Below are 18,429 nucleotides of genomic sequence, written 5' to 3' on the forward strand. Positions count from 1 at the left end.
ATGGAAAGAAAAAGAAGGTAAATTACAGCAGCCTTTACTGAGAAGGTAACACTTTAACTAGATCTTAAGTGATAAAGCACAAAATTTTGAAGTTAAAAGGATGTCAGAGGTAATAAAGTTCAATTGTACTTATATAAAAATCCCATATACATCATCCTGGACATTCTTTGTTCAAAGTCCTCCAATCCTCATTGGGAATCCTGATTGGAAAATCAGCTGTTATAAGGCACCCCATCTCTTTTTGGATAGCTCTAATTGTTAGGCAGAATTTCCTTCTCTTCTCAAAGTTAATGTTCTCAAGGTCTTCCAACCTAGCATGAACTCAAAGTCATTAATTATTCTGGCTCATGCAACTGAATATCCACTAGCTTGTCAAGGGCATTTCTAAAACATGGTACCAAATCCAAGAAATAATACCGAATTATGGAAATCATACTGGTTTCAGAGCCAGAAAAACCTATGTTCAAATCCTGCTTTTGTCACTTACTTTATCTGTAATCTTGTGTAAATCATGTGACTTTATTTAGACCTCAGTTTTCTCATCTATAAAATGAGAAATTAGATGGCATTCTTCTACTTCTAAATCTGTGACCCCATCATCCTTCCTTACTGAAATCATATCCTTTCTCTTTCACTACTTGTTTGACCTTGACCAAATTAATTATTTCCTAGGTTTAAGTCTCAAATCATCTATAAAATGACCTTTAAATTCCCTTCCTTCTTGGAATCTATGATCTGATGAGCCAATGAACTGAATGTAATATTTTAAATGTGGGCTAACCAAGACAGAGTACAACTGGACTATCACGTCTACAATCCTAGACTCTATGCAAGTTGGAGGCAGAATGTAAGGAACTCTGAATGTATTTGTAAATGGGCATTTCAGAGCTGCTCTGCCTGCTTTTGGTCAGTAATGCACTAGATCAGTAAATGGACACTTTAGGGATGAAAAAGTCCCTGGTTGCTTATAGCTGACTATATGTAATTTATTGCTAAAGATGATAAATATGTTTGTATGACAGAATAATATTTTTATTGTCCACTAGACAGGAAGATCCCATGAAGCTGTGGGGTTTTAATGGGGAGTGAATTACTCTTAAGTTTTCTTTTCTTTTCCTGGCCTGAATTGTGTCAGGAATATTCAAATTTCTCTTATAAAAAGATCAAAGAAAGAGTTGCCCTTTCCCCAAGCTGGTCACTTGGCAACTGATCTCACATAACATCTAAATTGGGGAACTCAAATAATAGAGTTTGATCTTGAATCTCTGGCTGCCTCTTCTTTTATAGATTTCTTTATCTGAGCACAGGTACCCAAATAGTGACACTATTTGGATGTGGATGTGTCCAGTCTAAAGACAATGAATGAATATAAGAAGTTGGAGATCTGTGGTCCATGATTCATAACTAACTGATAATAAGAAAACTTTTCTGCATCAGATAAGATAACTACTCAGATAAGAGCAGCTCACACCCTAGTCTGGCTTTCCATGAAACATCTCTCCAGAGAGAGATGAAATGTAAATTTCCTACTCAGCCACCCTTCAAATTATTTCATGCTTTCATAGTTAAATCCCAGTTTCCTATGAGAGGATCACAGTAGTTAATAGAGTTCTAGTTTTAAGCTTGCCTAAGTCTTTCTGTCAATGTAGTCTTTTTAAGAGACTTTGTTAAGAACTTCTTTTAGATGAAGAAAATAAATAGGCAGATGCAGAGGCAAGATGGCAGAGTAGCCAAGAGAGAAGTATAGCAGGTTTCCTTCTTCCCCCACAAAATTCTTCCAAGCAATTCAAAATAGCACATCAAAATAAATACTAATTGGGGAATCCAAGGAAAAAGTGACAATGAATCATTTTCTAGTCCAAGTTGGCACAAAGAAAGGACTAAGGACTCATAGATCATTTCTGGAAAAGAACTCCCTCTACATGATAAACAATAAGTCTTCATCCATCTTTTTTTGGCTGAGGCAATTGGGGTTAAGTGACTTGCTCAGGGTCACACAGCTAGGATGTGTTAAGTTTCTGAGATCAGATTTGAACTGAAGTCCTACTGACTTCAGGGCTGATGCTCTATCCACTATGCCACCTAGTTAACCCCCATCCATCTTCTTTTTGAAAAACTCTAGTCAGAGGGAATTCAACACTTCCTAGGAAAGTTTTTCTTTATCTTAAGCTGAAAGTTACTTTCTGGACTCCATCCTCTTTCTTGTAGTTCTGCCATCAGGGACCAAACAGGGCACTTTTAATGCTTTTTCCAAATAAATAAATATTTAATTAAACTGACATGCCATACCCTTGAGAAAACTAGACAGGATAGTGGCTAACTCTCTGGACTTCAAGTCAGGAAGACTTTACATAAAATCCTGCTTTAGTTACATTCTAATTATGTGATGCTAGACAAATCCCTTAACCTCTTCTCAACTTTAGTTTCTCCTGTAAAATGGGAATAAAAGCACCTACTTTACAAGATTGCTGTGAGAATCATATTAGATAATTTGTATAAAGTGCTTTACAAACCTAAAAGTTCTATATAAATGGTAGCCATTACTTTTATTTAAATACTTGAATACAACTACCATATCTATCCTAAATATTCTCTTTTCAAGGTTAAAAGAATTCTTTCAGCAAGTTCTCTACATGACCAGGCATCTAAGGCCCTCACTCTATTCTGATCACTCTACTATGGACAGGGACAGAAGAGGAACATTTGTAATAAATGATCCTTTCACCAAGGAAAAAGAAAGTGAAAATATTCATCTAAATTAGAATTTGGTCATTCACCTGCTCAAAAATATTCAATATCTCCCCATTCCCTTCAGGATAAAATACAATTCTTCAGTTACTAGCAATGTAGCTCTTATCATCCTTCCTAAGTCTTTTTCATATTCATCTAAACATCTTCTTTATATTTCCCAAACATGATCCTATAATTCTTGCCTTTGTATACTACTCTCACATAGTCTCCCCCCGGCCTGAAAGGAACCCTTTCTCTGCTTTCAGAATTCTTGTCTTCTTTCAATGCTCAGTTTGTCCTAATTTTTCTATGAATCTTTCCTTGATTTCCCATCTCAGATGTTAATGCTCCCTCTGCCCTCAATTTAAATTGCATTACATTTATACTTATTGCATTCATCGTTTAGCCTCTCAAGCAGAATATTGTTGAGGTGTGAGAAACGAGGGTTGAGAGATCCCCTGACAGCAATGGGATCCCCCTGGCAAGAATTCGCAATCGCAATGAATATAGGCAAGAGGTTTGTAGCAAGAATGAATTTATTACGCTAAGAAGACAACTTTCTTAACAGGCAAATTCCTGTTAGGATTTTTGCTAAGAGGAGTTTACACTGAGAAGCAACTCATTCCTGATTAGGAATTAGCAGCATTGGATTGGCAGGTCCCTGGTTATATAGAGTTTGCCCTAGCCCTGAGCTGGGGAGCAGTTTGAAGGAGTAATCTTCAACTCAATAGAGGACACTGACCATGGTCCAGACCCAGATTTCCAATTAAATGAGATTAATTATGTGGGAGTTTCCCTTATAGGAGGATGAGACCCCTCCCAGAGGCCAGGAGGGTTTGAGACTCAGGACACCCTTCCCCTAAAGATTAAAGGGGACACAGTTTACATCAGGGCCTTTCTGACCCTTCCCCCCAAAGATCAGGGAGACAGTTTACATCAGGGATTCTCAAACTACGGCCGTGGGCCAGATGAGGCCCGCTGAGGACATTTATGCGGACCACCCAGTTATGGCAATTGGGCTGAGGGGCAGAGACAGAGTGTGAGTTTTTGTTTTTATTATAGTCCGGCCCTCTCACAGTCTGAGGGACAGTGAACTGGCCCCTATTTAAAAAGTTTGAGGACCACTGGTTCACATCATTTTCCCCTCAAGCAGTAACCCCAAATTCATCTGGGGCAAAAGGACAAAGGTCTCATCTTCTGTAATTGCTTTTAGCTGACCAGAGTCAAAGAGTTGTCCCTATGTTCAACAGAGGCTCAGGCCAGGAAGGGAAGTGTGAGATCTGAAGATAGCAGCAGCTCAGACCAGGAGATGTAGAGTGTCCCATGATCTTTAGGCTGAAGGAGTAATTAGAAGTTTACTTGGAGCCTGGAGGAGACAAATCTTACAAGGAGATTAAAAGTAGGGTATTGTCGTGTGGAGATGGTGACATTTGGGAATGGAGCCTTTGCAAATAATGCATCAGGTCCCATCTGTGGGCTGCCTTGAGGATGCTGATGGCCCACCCAACAATCCTGAACACCCCCACTGCCCATGGAGCACCCAAGCTGAAAGGCTAATGAGGAGTTAACTAAGGGCAGGGCCAATAGAATGACATCAAGAAAAACTGGAGGGAAAATGATAGGAACAAAGTTCTTATCCTTGGAGTGAGAAAGAGTTAGGAAGAAGAGTGAGAATGAGAGAAAGAATGACTCAGGCTATTTTATTTTTCTTTCTCCAGAGTGTTCACAGGAGTACTCTGAAACCTCTGAGAAGTAAAAGCTGAACCATTTATCACTTTGCAAGGAGCTAGGCAGGCTTAAGCAAGGTATGATCTCTTTGAGCAAGCACCTTGATACCTCTTGAGCCTTCTCAGTCCTGCAGAGAGAAGCTTCTACCCAATTAGTAAAGATGTAAACAAAGATCAAAAGCAACTTGAAAACAATCTCCCCTACCTATGTGCCCCTTCTCTGAACAGGCTTCAGGAGAGGGGGAGGTTTAACAGTTAAAAGTTGGCTTGAGGGTGTTTGAAACCAGCCAGGAGAAAGGATTTGTTCCTGTGGGCTATAAGAAAGGGTGTAAAAATCAGGGAGCTGGGAGATTAAAGGTGCCATAGTCAGGGGTGAATCTCCCTTCCGGTGTCTTTTACAAAATATGACTGAAATCTCTCTGGGTTTATGGATAACCTGGTTTTTTTTTTTCCAGTTAAATATGACTTCTATTATTTTACTATATAAATTAATATTTATGCAACCAGAGCAGAGGCTGTAGATGATTCATATTTCCAATCAGATGGGAGCATTCTCTTGGTCTTGTAGTACTAAGCCAACCAGTGAATTCGAGTTTCATTCAGAATCAGACAGAATTTGGAATCCTTATCCTTTCTGTTTCTCTCAAGATCCTTTCAAACAGCAACCTCTCTCGCAATCAAGTGATAAAGATCTTCAAAAAGGTCATGGGCAAATCCCTTGGGCTTTAGAATTCTCAAAATTTTGTTACCAGTTACAAAGTTGTGCCGCACCATGAGAATCCCTAAGGATCACACCAATCTAGGAGGGCATCAGGTCTTCTTGACCAGCTTGTAGATCTGTTCTTTCACGTAGTACAAGGTGAGCTTCAGCCATGTGAGCTGAATCTTTTTTCCCCTCAAAGATTAAAGGGGATACAGTTTATATCAATATGACCTCCATGAGAAGCTGTTTTATAGGGTTTTTATTCTTTGTTTCACCAGCATTCAACACAATGTCTTGTGCATGCTAGGTATTTATTCTGTTAAATTAAATGGAAAATTATAAAATTCTGATGCACGTTTTTCCATAAATGAGCACATGGTGACATTTAGCAAATGTTATCAAAATTAAATGAATTCAATGGAATGAAATGCAATCTGCTTGGAGCTGCTACCTGCTGCCATCCAAAATCAAGCAATCAAATAAGACTTTCAGAAAGCCTAGATGGCTCTACTCCCAGAAACTGCACCCTTAAGTATCACATTGACCTTGCAGGCCATGAGCCTTTCTGGGTATTCATTTATCTGTTTTAGAACTTTTGTCATGTATAATACAAAAAAAAAGGCTGAAGAATAAACTTTTTCATTTTGAATCCTTTAAAAAGAGCAATTAAAGGACGTATATCCCAATCTTCTACTGTAAGAATAGAGTCTCAAACTGTGCTTCTCAAAATCCCTTTCACTTATAGTGCCTGCCACATAGTAGGTACTTAATAAATGTTTATTGATTGATTGTTGTTGCCTTTTTTGTTCTGCATTATTTTTATGTAAGAATGTAAGACTTAGAGAATTCCTGCTTATCCCTATCCCCACCTGACAAAGCATTGAACCAAGGCCACTCTGCCAATCATCCTGGTTTTCTTCTTTTTGATTTAATACACATTTTGGAAGTGTTACCCTTCCAAAAGAAAACTCACTCTTTGTTCAAATTATAATCTTTCTTAAGCAAGCTTTTTAAAAATGTTTTTATTTATCTAAAACTTAAATAGAAAATAGAAAAAAATAGGAAAAGAAAAAAGGCAGAAAAAGAAAAAATATTGCCACATACACAGCAGAACATAAGGCATTATTCAAAATATGTAACAATAAATTCCATTTCAAGAAAACATATTTAAAAATATAAGACATTGTATTCAGAATTATCCATCTTTTCTTCCTTGTAGGTTTTTTTTTTTGCTTTCAGCTGCATGCTTTTTGCCTTATTCTTTTTTCCCCTTTCTTCCCTCACTCATTTCCATACAAAGAAGCTATCATTAAGCATAGATATGTGTGTATACATATAGATATTTAGATATAGATATAGATACACACATATCTATATATACCTATATATATTCATACATATATATGCATATATATAAAAACATACTTCTAAAAATTAACATGGCTAACATATAATATAGGCTTCTCTTGATTGAATTTTTTTAAACTGATTTTATCTGAGGTCAATGGTTACTACCCTTTTTTATTTCTAAAAATTCTACTCCTGATCATTGTTATTGTATATGAATATATCTCATTTCCTAACCTTGTTAACTCTTCTAGTTTACTTGTATACATTAATTTGCCTTGCTGTTATTTAACCTCCCTCTCCCCCAAAGATCCTTCCCTTATCTTCTCCCCATCTTTTCCCTTCCTCTTTATTCCACACATATTAATCTACATACCTTATGCTACTTCTATTAATCTACACATCTTATCCCACTCCCATTATTCTATACACCCGTCTGTACCCTGATTTATCCTATTTCTTCCTTATTTCTTTATAACTTTTGGAAGGTATACATATTCATTCCCCATTAATTCATTCCTGATGTGAGTATAATTTCAGAACGATCAGCCTTTTTTCCCCATCTAATTCCTTTGCATCAGTTCTTGCTCTTGGATGTCTTACATATAGCGTAATTAATGTTTTTTTTTACCATTTCCTACACAGTTTCGCTTTTTAGAGTCACATCATACTCAGCACTATCCCAATCTTTCTTTTGGACTATTCAGTTACTAATGACAGCCTTAGACATGTGGTTTATATTTCCATATATAAAATATAAATAGTTTGTCCTTATTGAATCCCTTATAATTAGTCTTTGCTATTGACTCTTCTATTGAGTTCAGGTGTGTTTGATATAAAATCCTGAAAATCTTATAGTTCATTAAATGTCTACTTTTTTCATTCAATATTATACTTAATTTTACTAGTATAATATTTTCATTCACAATCCTAGTTCTTTTGTCAATACAAACTATTCCAGGACCTGTGGTTTTTTTATTGTAGACACTGATATGTCTTGGTGCAATTCTAATTGTAGCTCTGGTATAATTGAATCGGAATGTTTTTCTACTTGTAAATTTTTCTCCTTGACCTGAGGGCTTCAAAATTTAACAATGATGTTCCTGTGTGTTTTCCTTGTTTTTCAGGTATTGATTGGTGGATTTTTTTTTCTATTTCTACTTTCCACTCTTGTTCCATCATTTTAGGATGATTTTCTTTAATTATTTCTTCTATTATTATGTCAAGCTTCTTTTTTTTTTAATCATAACTTTCAGGTTCAATTATTCTTATGTTTTCTCTTCTTGATCTGTTTTCCAGATTTATTATTTTTCTTATGCAGTGTCTCACATTCTCTTCTATTTTTTCATTCTTTATATTTTGTTTAAATGTTTCTTGGTCTCTTGATCTCTATAACTTCACTGACTTCCTCTTGCCCAATTCTAATTTTCAAATAGTCATTTTCTTCCTTAAGACTCTAGATCTCCTTCTCTAATTGGTTGACTTTCTTTTTGTAAACTTCTTGGTTTTCTTGAATTGGATTTGCATTTTGTTTTCGTTTTTCCTCTAGCTTTCTCATTTGATTTTTAAAGTCTTTTTTGAATTCTATGAATTCTTTTTGGGCAGGTAACCATTTAACATTGCTCTTTGAGATAGAAGAGACATTTAACTTCAGTATCCTCCTCTGAAGAGGAACTCTAGTCTTCCTTATTCCCGTAGTATCTTTTTATAGTCTTTTGCCTGATTTTTTTTTAAATAAGAGCTTGTTAATTAGTCATACCTAGTTCTGGGGGTGGGAAAAGTTAGAATTTTCTGACCTACTCTGCCATCTTACCAGAATCTTTTTTCCTAAAGTTTAAAAATACCAACTTTAACAATATAATCTTATATAGATAAATACTAGGAATAACAAAAAAAAATTTCCAAAACCAAGCTCTAAGAGAAAATTAACTTCTCATATGCTAACGTCTTTGGATCAATAACTCTAATGAAAGAAGTTGGATTGTTGTTATTGTTGTTCTTCTTCTTCTTAAAGTTCCACATAATTCCAGAGAGCTGCTGTTTATGTCTGACTAGTGAGAACTAAAAGTGAAGGGGAGAGAAGTGTCAATGAAAGATTACAAGAACGGGATAAAATTGCCCCAACAAACGTCCAACAATCCATTCCTTTGATATTTAGGGAGTGAAGAATAGGTAAACAAAAGCTCCTGGGAAAATATAGAAAGATATGATATGAATTATTCCCCCTTGATATGTATATCAACACATATAATAATGTATTGATCAATACATGTATGCTCATTTGGATACCAAAAGGCCACATTGAATGTGGGAACAATCACTTTCTAGGATTAGATTAAATGAGCAATTCATTTAATTTTTCCTGTCCTCATTTTCTTCATCTACAATATGATAGGTTGTAATGATTAGAATTTTGAACTTGGAATAAGGACAACTGGGATATAAATTCTTCTTAAGACTGGCTGTTTGATCCTGGAAAAGTCATTTAACTTTTATGAGGCCCATGGTTCCTCATCTATAAAAGGAGACAGGCTGGATACAATGACCTCTTGCAAAATTTGAAATCATATAAATATGGAAGTTATGATTGCTGTTATGATAACTTTTGTTATTGCTATTATTATGCAATGTTCCTCGTAGTTGAGAATCTTATGACAGTGGAGCAAATGGATAAGTTATGCTTTGAGGTTCAATCCAAATTCATTCCAAAAAGGTAATTCCAAATCCACTGTTCCTCATACATATTGGACCAATTAGCCATTCATTTGAAATTACAAGGTCCATTAAAAAAATCAATTACTGGGAATCATTTTTATCAGATTACTTTTGTCCTAACACCTGAGACCAGAAACTAAGGGACTTAAAATTTTAAAGGAATTAATGGAGACAGAGATGGAGTTGGAAAGATCTGGGAGAGTGATGCTCTTTGGTGATAGTACCAATTTGAACAGATTTTCTAAACTGGGAGCTTTAGGCACCATAAGGATTTCTAATGCAGAGAATCAGAAGAAACTCAAAGACAAAATTCATCTAACATCATTTTATCTAGTTTTTTATGTATTTATTTACAACTTAAATACAGAATAGAAAAAGAAAAAAAATTGATTCATAATATGAAACAAGTTTCCATTTTTAAAATATATATTATAAATACTACACATTGTATCCAGAATAGTCCAACTTTTCTTTGCTTCCTTGTGTGTTTGCTTTTGTTCTCTACTGCGCATTTTTTACTTTAGTCTTTTTTTCTTCTTTACTCTTCCCCACTTCTGGCTACAGTTAAACATGGATATATTCATATAAACATATATATTACATATATATGTGTTTATATATATATATTATATATATATGTATGACTATACATCTTTGTGTGTATATGTACACATATACATGTATGCATATTGTGCTATGTGGATATAGATATATGTGTGTATATATCCATAGAAGAACTGTTTCTAACAAGTACTTTTTGGGACCACCTTGATCATTGTATAGTTTACTAGTGTCCATATTATAGAATCAAGCTACCTCAACTTATAAAATACTAAAGAAACACAAGTGAATTCCTAAATTCATAGGTATATTTTTAAATATTTGGGTTGATAATTTTGGCTCCAGAAGATAGATAAGGTTACATATCTCCCATCTTTTGGTAGAAAGGAATTTGATTCTAGTTGTAGAATATTGCATATACTGCCAGATATGATCAATTGTGTTGATTGATTTTGCTTAAATATATTTCTTTGTTAAGAAGATTATATGAAATATAACCATATATCACGGAATAATAATGGTAAAATGGGGGGAATACAATTTTTTTAATTAAAAAATTTAAAACCTGAGTGGAGGGTTCCAGGGTAGGTAGTTCAGTAGAGTTGTAGTAAGAATATTATACCTTGAGCCTCAGACACAAGCTGCATGATCCTGGGCAAATCTCTTAACTTTGGTCTGCCTCAGCTTCCTAAACTGTAAAAATTAGTACAATAATAGTACCTAACTCAGGGTTACACTGAGAATAAAAACAGATTAACAAATGCAAAATACTTTGCAAACTTCATAAATACTAGGCTAGGAGATGCCTCTATTATTCTCCTATGAGCTTCCCCAGACCTTGTCTGCCTAAACAAAGAAGAAAAAGGGAGCTGAGCTTTAAAATGTTTTCCAGCCCCTTTCCTTCTATCTCACCTACTTTTCCCTAGATTTTCTCTTCAAAGCTTAATGCCTACTGTGTGGAGAGCACTGTGGTGGTCCTATGCCTGGAAAGCAACTCCCTCTTCCTCTCTACCTGATAGCATTCCAGCACTTCTTTTTACATGAAACCTTTTTTGATCTCCCATACCACCAGGGCTCACTTTTCCAAATCATCTTGTATCTAACTGCCTAGTACTGATTTCTCTTATGACTCTGTATATAATTATATGTGTACTTTCCCCCATTAGATCATAAACTCCTTAAGGTAAAGATTGATTCATTTTTTATATCTGTATCCTTTGTGCCCGAGACATAGGCATTTAATAAATATCTATTAATTGATCGATGGCACAAATTTTATTTAACATACAGTTCTTGCCTTCATGTCTCTTACAATCTAGTGGGGGATATAACCCACAAAAAATAACAATAATATATAATGACATATGACAAGTACATTAGAGAATATGAAAACATGAGATTCTTTCATGTTGTCCAGGAATGGAAAATTGTTATTAGCAAGGTGAATTGGGGAAGGCTTTGTGGACAAGATAACTTTTGGATTGAGCTTTCAAAGAAGGGTAGAAAAACAATAAGCAAAAAGATAATCCAGAAGAAGATTCCAGGTAAATTTAACTGAATTGATTTATATGTAACAAAGCTCCCAAGCAAGTCACAAGATAGCAAGTGATTTTTTGTAATAATTAATTTAATAATAATTAAAATTAACTTATTAAAGAGATCAAGAAGAGGATCAACACAACAAGAGACTCCCACCATATGTCAATGCAATTCAAGCTGTGGATGCAGAAGTAAACCAAGCCTATCACATTCCTCGTCATGTGTACAACACAGTAAAATTGTTCATTTAAGAGACAAAGAGGGAAAAACATGGGCTTTGTATTAACCAGATTTAGATTAACTATTTTTTTAAATTAAGGAATGATAGAGAACCTACTCATATGAGACATATCAATTACTTTGGACTAAACAAAGGAATATGATCATGGCATCAAATATCTACAAAATATTTGAGCGTAAGCATTGAATACTTGCTGAATGTCAAAAGGTTCCATGCAATGTAAAGATGTAGTTAGCTAGGAAATATTTGCCAACATCATTCAAATAGATGAGTCTAGACTGGGCTTCTTAAACTTTTTCCACTCATAACCCCTTTTAGCCCAAGAAATTTTACATGTCCCTGGATGTACAGGTTTATAAAATAGGTAAACAAATCAAACATTTATTGATAATAAGTCATAATTCAGTTATAAGGCCCCATATGAAGTCGCAAACCACAGTTTAAGAGGCGGGGGTCTAGAGGATATACGGCAACAAGGAATATAAAAGTGAATTGATTTCCCCAAATCACTCAAAGTGAGTAGCATAATTGAGGTCCCAGATTTCAAGGTGAATAGCATTGATTTTTATTAACATAACTTTGATATGCTTTAGGATTCAACTGTACTTGGGCTTAGAAATGTCTGCTGATGCTCTACTGTGCCAAAGTTTTAATTCCACTTTTCTCATTTGGAATTGGCCCACTTTGTTAATTTTTAGAAACTATACCTGTCCCCATTGCCTTAATAATTATATAATAGTTGTCATGACAGACCATTTATATTTAAAAATTATGTAAATCCAAGCTCCCAACTGTCCTTTGTCTTCAGTCGAAGAGCATAGCTCACTATTTTCTGCACCACCAACAGCATTTTGTCCCATGGAACAATATGGGTAAAGATGACCACATGCAACTCTTTTACTAAGATTACTTCAATATAGCCTATGCTATGAATGTAGGCTGATGTGCTGATAAGTATTTAATAACCAGGTTTCCAAAAACCAAAAATATATTCAGAAGACACTTTTAAGTTGAATCTGTATTTTTAACATTTTCTTTATCATTTTCTTAAGTATTAGACAATCAATCCAACAATAAATCAAGCCGATTTGTAATTTTCATTGATTTCTGAAACACAAATACTCAGTGAAAATTTCTTAATTAACTCTGCAAACTAGTTAAAATTAACTTCAACACAAACTGCTGCTTGCATGAATAAAAAAAAAAAATCTCAGTTTCATGACATTCACTAGAATTAGACCCTAAATTTGCATGATATGGGTAAACTGTGTTATTTATCTCTGTCTTGTTGAATCCTTGTTGTCTCTCAGTGTTCAGCTCAAAGGCTTCATCCTTGGTGAAGCTTTCCTGTTCCCTCTCATTTGCTGGTATCCTCTCCCTTCTCAATTTACCTGTTTATTTTTTAAGTAGTCTACAGCAGACTCTTTGAAGGGAGAAAGAGGAATGGCTGACAATGATGGGAAGTAAGGGACATAGACTAGGAAGTTTCATGTTTTAATCTGCCTATGTTACATTTCAAGGCCTTGTAGACCCAATACTCTGTTTAATGACTATTCCCTGCTTATATAACTTCAGTGGCATTATGATGCACCAAATAGGGCATTACCTTTGGAGTGAGAAGACTTGGATATAAAGCTTCTAACAATGACTAGCAAGTCAATTAATCTCCCTGGGTCTCAGTTTCCCTAGTTGTTAAGAGCAAAAAATAAGGCTTGGGCTTACATGCCTCCTAAAATGTCCCATATCTATGTTCCTGGGAGTTTAATAATGAAACAGATAATGAAAATAGAGGAAATATTGAGGGTGCTGACCTTAAGAGGGTTTAAGAATTGGAAATGATTCTTACTAGGAGGCAATCCTAGATGAGACTGAAAGAGAAGTTTATATCTAGGCTTAGATAGCACATAGGAGCCCACTAATCCAGACTTCCATTTTACTAATGAGAAAATTAATTCACAGAGAGGAGAAATGGTTTCTCTCAGGGCAAATAAGTGACAAACAGCAGAGCCAGGATTACACCTAGATCTTTGCATTCTAAATAATCAAATTTTCTATACTTACCATATCAAATCTCTTCAAAATTCCTCTTTTAGGCCCTTCCTTCCCTTTCTTATACAACCAATCTTAAGAGTTTTCACACTACACAGTACTTTACTAGACAACAATGAAGGCTCCATATCATCCTAATCCTTCACAAAAATATGTCTGTAATATATTCATTCTTTCAAGGCTTTAATTTGTCATTCAGCAAATAAACATTTATTAAACAACCACTCTGCTGGTTAAGATACAAAGACAAAAATGGAAGTCTCTACTCACATGGAATTTACGGTGGAGACAAAATGTCCTTAAAGAAATATATACAATATATACAAAATAAATACATGACCAAAAAAAATTAGAGGAAGGAGAATTATCTGCTAGAAGGTCAGGAAATCCTTCATGTAAAAGGCATTGAAAGAGCAGTTTTTGTTGTTTGGTTTGTGTGTTTTTTCCCCTCAAAATCCTACCAGGTTTGATTTTTCATTTTTAATAGTATTTTATTTTTTCTAATTCTATGTAATGACAATTTTAACATTATTTTTTATAAGATTTTGAGTTCTAATTTTTTTCTCCTTTTCCCTGCTCCTCCCTAAGATGGTAAGCAATTTAATATGTTATATATGTGTAGTCTTTTAAACCATATTCATGTTGTGAAAGAAATACATAACAAAAGGTAAAAAAAAACATAATAAAAAAAATAAAGTGAAAATAGTATGCTTCAGGTTACATTTAGACTCCATCAATTCTCTCTTTGGATGGGAAGAGCATTTTCCATCATGAGTCCTTTGGAGCTGTCTTGGATCATTGCATTGTTGAGAAGAGCTATCAATCAAAGTTGATGATCTCACAATGTTGTTGTTGCTGTAAACAATATTCTCCTGGTACTGCTTACTTCACTTACTAAGTTCATGTAAGTCTTTCCAAGTTTTTCTGAAATCTGCCTGCTCTGCAGGAGCAGGTTTGAAGAAGACGATGTATTCTAAAAGATAGAAGTAAAGATGCAGCATCTCTTAGGAACAGAGCACAAACTGAAAAACAAACCTGATAAACTAATTCACTAAGGACTTAAGTAGTGTGTGGGGAGAGGAAACCTTACTGTGCCTTTGCTCTCAGAAGTAGTTCAAGGAGCATGAAATGTAGAAAATTGTCTTATCTACCCTCTTATTTTGCAAATTAGGCAACACAAACTTGTTGAAGAAGTTTAAGAGGCTTGTCCAAGATCACCTAAATTAGTAGTTTGAGATAAGATAAGTAAGAAGGTTTCTACTCCAATCTGTCAGATCTTTTTCTTCCCTTTTAGATAGGTGATGTGGTAACAGAAAGAACATTGAACTGGGCACCAGACTGAAAGCCCTGATCTGATGATCATTAAAGCTGTGTGACTAAGAGCAAGCCTCCTTACCTCTCTAAATTTCATTTTCATCATTTCCAGAATGGAGATAGTAATACTTATAGCACATCCTTCAGAGGGTGGTTTTGAGAAAAGAAAGTAGTTGGTAAACCACAAAGAATCATCTTGAGTTAGACATTAGAGGTTATACTTGTTATATTAGAGACACTGTTCTGTCACTCAGTTTCTGTGTAATCCTGGGCAAGTCACTTAACCTCTGTCCAACTTAGTTTACTTACCTATAAAAAGAGCAAATAACACCTACCACCTAGGGTTGTTGTGAGGATAAAATGATAAAATATTTATAAAGTACTTTGCAAACCTTAAAATACTATAAACATTCTATTATTATTCAGGAAAGCAAAAAGTACACTAAAAAGATACTTCTTGACTTTTGACATTCTAAACACTATTAAATTTATGCATCCAAGGAAGTAAAGAAAGAAGAAAAGACTAAAATTTTAAAAATATTTATAACATCTCTTTTTGAAATAGCAAGGAATGAAAATTGAAGATAAGATCCCAGTCAATTGGGGATTGGCTAAACAAACTATATTATGTAAAAGTATTGTATCGTAAGAAATGATAAGTGAGACTGTTTGAGAGAAACCTGAAAGGACTTGTATGAACTGACGAAAAATGATGTAAGAAAAGACTGGAGACTAATTTATCCAATAACAACACTATAAAGATAATACAGCTTTGAAAGACAAGAATTCTGATCAATACAATCACAATTTCAGAGAATGAATGATGAAATAGGCAACCTAACTCCTAACACCGAAGAACAGAGAAGTGATAAATTTATGTGTGTATATGTATTTAAATATGTGTGTATATACAGATATTTTTATAATGTATGTGTATTATATATGTATATTTTATACATATATATGTGTATGTGTGTGTGTGTGTGTGTGTAAATGAATAACTGAATGAATGAAATAAGGGAGTCAGATTAGATCTTAGCAATGTCCCTTTGAAGTCTGACATTCTTATTTTTTTAATTAATTCTGCTACATATTTCACACAACATACAACCATCCTTAAAAGAAATATACTTCAATTATAGCATTTTTTTCCTATAATAAGTATAAGAATATCAATTATATTGGGCAATAGTGAAAGAATTTTTCTCATTATTAGTATTTTAAAGGGGTGAAGTGGGGGAGGAGAAAGAGGGAAATGCTTGTATTTATTTGTCACATTGTACACTTTCCTATGCTAAGTCCTTAAGAAATATCTAAATAAATCACTGTGTGTTAAAAAAAATATATATATATATATATATATACACACACACATGTAACATGCCCTCCTGGCAGTTACAATTACTAGTCTACCCTATGCCCAAGAGAGTACCTTTGACCACTGACCTTTGCAGTGTCAACTCTACCCAGCCTGCCTCCTCTGAGGCCTTCAAAGGTCTCTGGCCATGATCTCTTGAATCTATAGCTTAATAACCAGTAGCACACTCAAGAACAGCCACGTGTAATCTTAAAAGACTTTATTATACCTACTCACATAATGCCCTGACTTGTCAGCTCCCTAGTGAACACTTGGTCTGAAGATCCATGTGTTCACTACCAGACTTCTTACCTCTCTCAGCTATCCATTAGCTTGGCTTGGCCACCCAGGCTAGGGAGCCAGGTTAAAGAGAGCGACTACTATCTGCAGTGGGCTTATAAAGGGCCTGTGAGGTCACACACACAGCCAACCAGCAAGAGAGCTGTCACTCAATATGGACAGGATCCCACCCACAGGGCAGTCCTATATCCACAGAGATTACTTCTGGGCCACTCAAATCTCCTGTTGCACTGTGCCCGCCCATTTAAAGGGCCCTTACATATACATATATATGTGTGTATATGTATACACATATATATGTATACATATATACACATATATATACATACATATACGTACATATACGTATGTATATATACACATATATATATACACATATAACATACATGTACATATAAATACACATGGGAATGTGGGAATTTGTTCCAAGATTATATTTTTCTCTTTTTTTTTTAGGGGAGAGGGGAAAGTCTGGAGAGAGAAAATTGATTCATGTTCATTGAAAAAAAACCTTAAAAGAGTACTCTGAAAACTAAGAAGTACTCTAATAATATGAAGCTTAGTAGTATTATTACCCACATCTGCTTCAGACAATAGCTGTATTTGATATTCTTATTTCCAACATAGCTTTGAAAGCCCCCTTTCTTCTTTTTGCCCAACATCATTCTGACCTTTAGCCTTGCTGACACCACTTTTATAAGCTCTTGCCACCATTTTCAGTTTATTCTTAGTTACACACCCCTCCTTCCATGTTTTGTTGGTATCCTAACAAAATCCATACTCAACAAAGGGCCCCATGTGTGACCACATTGAGTCCTTAGATATCATCCCAATTTCTTGCTCAGTAAAGATATTTATAATTGTGTATTCAGAACATTCTTTATTAGGGGTTTTCTATTCTTTAGTTCCTTTTCAAGATCCTGCATTTCTTTTCTCTGAACTTACTGAAATCTGCTTTCCTGAAGTCCTTAGTCTACCTCTAACTATTCTTGCCTTCCTGTCCTATTACTAACTCCAAGGTAATATGACTTTTTTTTCTCCCAGGATTTCTGTAACTTCAATATAACCAATTCATCCTTCATCCCAGAAATAAATCCAGAACAGCAATTTCCTCAGGGTTTTTCCAATGTTGTGAAAACTTTCTAGTTAGCAAGTCTAGAATTAATCATCTATTCTGCTTTGATTAGAATGAGATTTCCAACAGAGAACTAAATTATTGAATTTTCCTATAATCATATCTTGCTTCTGTCACAGACCCTTTATAATATAAATTAATAATGATGAATATAAGTATAACCTGTGTACCATTACATAGCTAATTCTAATTCTCCTAAAATTGTATCTTTCTGGTTCATCTTTTCCCCATTCAGATTTTCTTCTAGGAAATATAGCTTGAATCTAACTTGTGCTTATTATCTCCAAATATGTGGATAAAAAAGTTTCCACACAAATACTCAATGTAACAAGATATATCAAGTACAGGATCATCTTTATTTCACTCCATGGAAAAGGAAAGAAACATTTAGTTACTTACAGTAGCTCATAAACAGTCAATATAATTGTCTTTACACTCCATTGAATTCCACATTCCCTATAGGGTCCTAGACTCAAAATACCATCTAAGCATTTGTATCCTTCACAAGGGAAATTACCTTGTATTGCTAAAGATGCAAGCTCCCAATATTCTTGTGAGATCCACTTTCACCTCAGAGATGCATATAAGCCTCCAACTTCATAATATTATAATAAGTGCCTAGATTGAATATTGAAGGAAGGAAACTTGAGATTTCTAAAAAGGTAATTCTGCTTCCACTGGATCTATACTGTGTAAAAGGATCACAACAGA

General features: G+C 34.7%; 1 long non-coding RNA gene across 1 annotated transcript in view; it reads right to left on the bottom strand.

The window, feature by feature from the left end:
- Positions 1-12,275: 12,275 nt before the first annotated feature.
- LOC141541406 (uncharacterized) overlaps positions 12,276-18,429 on the bottom strand; it is a 33,342-nt gene continuing 27,188 nt past the window's right edge. Inside the window, exon 3 of the long non-coding RNA XR_012481781.1 lies at positions 12,276-14,585. This is a non-coding gene — a long non-coding RNA (uncharacterized LOC141541406). The remainder of the gene's footprint in view (positions 14,586-18,429) is intronic.

This window comes from Sminthopsis crassicaudata, chromosome 4 (genome assembly GCF_048593235.1).
Source record: "Sminthopsis crassicaudata isolate SCR6 chromosome 4, ASM4859323v1, whole genome shotgun sequence".
Taxonomy (NCBI): Eukaryota; Metazoa; Chordata; class Mammalia; order Dasyuromorphia; family Dasyuridae; genus Sminthopsis; species Sminthopsis crassicaudata.